Source organism: Hyaena hyaena, unplaced genomic scaffold (assembly GCF_003009895.1).
Source record: "Hyaena hyaena isolate Hyena2069 unplaced genomic scaffold, ASM300989v1 scaffold_704, whole genome shotgun sequence".
Taxonomy (NCBI): domain Eukaryota; kingdom Metazoa; phylum Chordata; class Mammalia; order Carnivora; family Hyaenidae; genus Hyaena; species Hyaena hyaena.
In genome coordinates, this window is record NW_024081336.1 from 23,332 (window position 1) to 29,572 (window position 6,241).

Here is a 6,241-nt window from a genome sequence, read left to right on the forward strand (position 1 = left end):
CACTGTATTTCCACTCACACAAGAATGGTAGAAGAGGGTGCATAAGTAAGGCGGCAGTAAGTATCTTTAATGCAGAGCAGGAAATTACAAGAAACTCTTCTCCAAATGCCCCCAAGGTCTTATTTGTATTAAAAAAAAAAAGAAAGAAAAGAACATTGTAATAGATATTCTGCTAAAGTGAAGACTTTTTAAGTGGTTTCTTTTTTTCTGGGAGAGGGCAGTTTAGAGAGAAGCAGACCATTTGTAAATATTATTTCTGTCTTCTTGAGAGCCTTTCATAAGCAGTAAGTTATTGTAGAGTTTTTTCTCAATATATTCTATAAAGTTTACATATTCTAGTATGCATAGTTTGCATGCCCATCTAACAACAGATTCAAATCATTTCTAGATGAAAGGTCATTATTACACCTTCTTCTTGAGACACAGGATGGCTTCACAGCCATTTAACTAAGGAATGATTTTAACCTCAGACTAAAAAATAGTAATACTACAATATCTGGCAGCCATGAAGACAAAAACTGGAAATTAAGTAGATTACTGAACCACTGTGGAAGAATAATTCCAAATATCATACATTTATCGGCTACTATTTTGTATGATAAAGACAGAAATTGTTTATAGCTTTTCTTGTATGAAAAGTTTTTTTATTTTTTTAATATAACTTATTGTCAAATTGAATTCCAGACAACACCCAGTGCTCATCCCAACAAGTGCCCTCCTCCATACCCACCACCCACTTTCCCCTCTCCCTCATCCCCCATCAATCCTCTTTGTTCTCATTTGAGAGTCTCTTATGGTTTGCCTCCCTTCCTCTCCGTAACTTTTTTCCCCCTTGCCCTTCCCCATGGTCTTCTGTTAAGTTTCTGAAGACCCACGTATGAGTGAAAACATTTGGTATCTGTCTTTTGTTTACGGGTTATTTTAACTGATGCAATGCACTCTCTCTTTTAGGATTTATAAACAATTTCAAGAACAATTTTAGAGAAACTATTTCTATCATATTTGTTTCCTCATATTCTCTCACAGTTCTTGATAAAGCCAATAAAATGTAAATTTTTAAAAACCCAATCACATATTTCAACATCTATTTTGAAGAGAAGTTTTATTTTTGATACACATTTTTATGATTACATATATATATATTTCTAACCCCAGTTTCTAATTATAGGTTATATTGAATATAGCAGTTATTTTAAATTAACACTCACCTTATCTCCAATTACATTATGGTTTCTGGAGAAGGGATAAAATGGCCCAAGCTGCATCCTACACAAAGTCCATAAATTATCTTTATATTAAACCTACATATCTCAAATCTAATCTGGAGACAGATTTTCTTGACTTTAAAATATATCACTTATTAATTTTGCTATAAAACACATACTAAAATATTTCAGATTATACTATTTTTAATAACAAACTTATTTAAGACCACAAAGATATAATTTTCATACTGTGGAATCTGAAAGTATAAATGTGCCCTTTGAGAAGAGCATACAGAATAAATAGTTCTTCTTGTCTAGTTTGATTAAAAGAAGACTGTGAGCTCCATTGTGGTGTAAGAAAGGAATCTTACACCACAATGGAGCCCACAATTGCTTTATTCTAGAGATCGTCTTATTTTCTTAGAAATATAATCTTTAACCCCAAAGCTTCAGTTAGCATCAGGTTGTAGGGCCAAAAGTAATAAAAAAGTAAGGCATGGAGACATAAAAAATGTTAATTGTAATAAACATGTCAGTTCCCCAAACCATGAACACTGTAATCCACATTCTATTAAAACTATGAAATCTTTGGTGGAGAAAGAGCTCTCTTCCTCTGAGGCTACTTATAAGTTTTGCCTCTGTAAGATTCTGGTTCAGACAAAACTTGAAGTTATAATTATTTTCCAATATTCATTTAGCAATTCTTCTTTGAATGTACTTAATCTATCACTTGAACAGCAAATGCAATTCTCACTAAATTTGAGTTTACAACAATTTTATTTGCAGCTTCCCCAAATGAAGCAAATATTGCTTTATGTTTTTTCTTGTATAAATTCATTGGTATGTGTCAACTACACTTCAATACTACGATTTTTTAAAAAGTCATTGGGATATAGAGATGTGCTACAATAAATTTATTAACACAGCAGCAAAGTCTTTAATAGCTACATTTTTTTTTCTTATAACTAGAGCTCAGATAAGAGGAAATACTTTTCAGGCTTAATTTCATTTCCTTTTTTCACAGAAAATGAAAATACCTCTGAGTGAACATTCTATTCCTTCTTCCAAATTGTCTGTCTATTCTTTTTTCTCCATTATCTCCAGAGCTCATAATAATAACTTTGAAGAAGAGGGAGTAAAGGTAGAAGTGAATGACATAGCAAATAAACTCCCCAATTTAACCATAACTAGTGTTTTAGTGACGTAAAACAAGGAAAAATAATAAATGTGGTTCTCTTAAAATCTGCATAGGTTAAGGACAATTCTACAGTGACTAAATGAGTGCATCATTTATAATGTCCTGAAAAACACTTGAGTGCATTTTATCTTCACAGAAGTGTGTTTGCACCCCTAGGTAATATTGGTCAGCACACCTTAATGTAATTAATTGTTTAATTTAAAAACCTACATATGGAATTCTAGAGATTACATTCTAGCATTCCAGTAATTGACATATGCATCTCTCTCCGACGTGGAAAATTATCACCCAACCAATGGCCAGTGTATTTCGGACTCTCAAAAAATGTTGAATGACTTAAAACAAATGCTTTTTCTTGGTAGTCTTCTGACCAGCACTATGAAAAATATAAGAAAAATTTTTTCAGTACTATTCTAATGGATCCCCCTTTTTCTTCGAAAAAGAACACATGATCTTAAAGTATATGAACAATTCTCAATTTCATGTAGTTCAAATACTTAATCATAGGTTTATATCTGTGTGAACAGAAACATGGAGGAAATGGAGAATAAAGAAAGAAATTACCATATATAAACTATTATACACATTTCATGAAAAGCTGATTTAAAAACAAATGCTAAATATCCACAAATTTTTCTACTCTAAACTCTTCTCATGAGCTACCTTAGAGTAAGTAGTGCAATTTCTCATCATGGCTATGTATTAGAAACTTAAAAAAAGAAAAAAGAAAAAAAAAAAAAAGAAAGCAATGCCAAGGCACCATCCTTGATCAATTAAAGCAGACAATCTAGGAAAAGGAACTTGACAGCACCATTTAAAACAATTCTCTGTGATTCTAGCATGCAGCCATGGTGGATTTTATACTAGTGTTGAAAATAACAATAATTTTCTTTCAATAATATTTGATTATATTTCCTTAGTAAACCCTTGTGTGTACATAAAAAATATATACGTATTTGATTTTAGCCACATTATTGTAAGATTTAGCTTTGGTTATTCTTTTGTTTGAATTTAACTTGTATTTTTAGATACTTTTAAATCAAACCTCTAAATCGAAAATTAACTGAAATAGGCATATCAATCAAACAGATATGGTTTAACCTCCATCTGACTGTTCCATATAAACTATGTATAACTTCGAGCATGTCACTTAACTATTATAAAATAGAGCTAATAATGCTTAACTTCACAATACTGTTATAATGCTTAAATTAAAAAAAATATATATATATATCTCTGAAAGCTTTCACCTTTCACAACAGCTAGCATATGACAAGTGCTTGGTAAAAGGCTCATTTCCTCCCTGTACTGGCCCACTGTGCTTAGAAGTTACAGCCCCAGATCGGCTTCACCCTTATTAGCTTCAATCTCAGTTTCAGCCATTATTTATCTAGAATTCCAAGACTAATCATTTTGTCTCTTGAGGGTTAAGTAATAAGTAAAAAAGAGTCAAATTGTCAGATTAAATTGAATGATAAAAGCTCTAATAATAAATTCAGTAAACTGTCTTTCTGCCTTGTCTAGGTGAATCTTGCTAATGCTTCCACTTAAAACTATTTTTATGCCTTCTGGGAAGTGATTTTCATTGTTTAAATTTCATTAAGTTCAGAATTTAGAAGTTGTGTTCATTTTGTACCTGAGATATGAAAAGTCAGAAGTATAATTTTCAGCACTAACAAGGAATATAAGCCTAAATTTACTTCTTCTCTTTCTCCTCGTTCTCCTCCCCCTCCTTCATCTTCTTCTTGCCTTAATTCCTGGATGAGTTAAATACAATTAGCAGTTTCTTGGGCAACATAGATGTGAGTAGTATATTCTAAAATCTAAAGAACCGATTCCTTGACTTTTCAATGGAAATTTGACATGACTGATTAAAATAGGATAAATAAACCCCAAATAGCTGTAAGCTATTTAACTTCTACTTTTAAAAAAATTTTTGTTTTATATTTTATTTATTCCTGAGAGACACACACACACAGCATGAGCAGGGGAGGGTCAGAGAGAGAAGGAGACACAGAATCCGAAGCAGGCTCCAGGCTCTGAGCTGTCAGCACAGAGCCCAACATGGGGCTCGAACCCACAAACCGTGAGATCATGACCTGAGCTGAAGTTGGATGTTTAACCGATTGAGCCACCCAGGTGCCCCAACTTCTACTTTCTCCCAGTGATACGTGACTCTATTTTTATGTTATTTAAAAGTAACTTATTTTTTACTAATTTAAGAGTATTGAATTAGCCACAGTTTTAAAATATATATTCATAATATTGCCTATTAAGACTACTATGTGTTTATTCATTACATTTTCAGTCAAATCAAGACCTAAGAATTTTTCAGTAGTAGGTAGGAGAGAGACTGGTTAAATGACCTTCATGTTCATCTTTAGCAGTGTTAGTTCTCTATTAGATCAACAAACAAATTTCATTAGGTTCTAGAAAAATGGCTCTAATTCCAAAGCATAAAAATAGAATATATTTGTATATGACCAAAATAATCAGTTCTATCTTGATCCTCATATCTTAAAACTAATATTTCTGAGAGTTAATTTATTAAAGCAAACACAGCAACTCTATATATTTTGCCCATATTTATGAGAAATTATTAAAGTACTGTAATGAACTTGAACTGCAACAAAAACTTGTTTTTGAACAGACAAGGAGGCAGTAACTGGAAATGGTGTTCTGTATCTGAACCCATAAATCGAATTGTAACCCATAAATCTAATGCAGGCTAGGAGAGTCTCCCAACAGACACCCACAGAAAAAAAGATAAAAATGGTGTAATACAGCAAACCCTCATCTAGAGGAGCAGCATGAATCATGTGGTCACTGAGAGGTTGCTTTCAGATGTGGGATTAACTTCCGGAGAGAAGAGGTTTTTTTGTCAAGCTCGCAGTATATCACACTTAGTGTAATGGCATGCACAAATCCTGGATTTATGCCTCTAATGGTGGGGACTTTACCCATTCATATTTAACCAGGCTTAAAAGTAACTCTATTAAGATCAAGGTAAGATACATTACCCCTGCCAAAACTGTACAGTTTATTAACAACTACTTCCTAAGTTATAAAATTGTCCCCAAATTGTTTTCTTTAGCATTTGTCAGAAATCAAGATTTTAGCTTCAGTTGTCTCAGACAAGTTTTTATGCCTCTACTAAGACCCTTCTGCTCTGTTTTGTGCTGTTCCAAGAGGTTATGAAAAATACTTGTGAAATCAATGAGAACATTTAATAAAATAATAAATCAGTAAAACAAAACCTAAAATGAGGGAGTTTATTAGCCCTTGAAAAACATTAAGAAACAATATAAAACAATGTAACATCTACTTTGAACAGATTTTTCCCTAGTTTAAAGGATATCTTAATAATTTGTAGATATTAAAACAACATATTTCAAAAAGACTTAGAAACTGCTCACTAAGAAGATTTTGCTTGTGAACAATCTGAGAATGTGTATCATAATGATATATACAAATCATAATTTTCTCAGCCAGAAGCCTAACTTGCGATATCTAAGGATGAAGTAAAATAAACTATGCATTCTTAGCATAACTTACATGTCTTTAATATATTTTATTTCTCTATTTACATTCCTCACTCTCACTCCTCTCTAAGCTTCCTGAGGATATTACATATCTTTTCAATTAGTAATAAGGGTGTTACAATAACATTACAAAAATTTTTAATTGTAATTGTAATTTAGGAGACAATAGTTGTCTGTTAGTATCAAGACCACATTAGCTTTATCTTAGAAATATAAAGTTAACATAGAAAATCAACTAACATCATTCACATATTTATGTGTTAAAAAACATATAATCATCTCAACAGGTGTTTTAA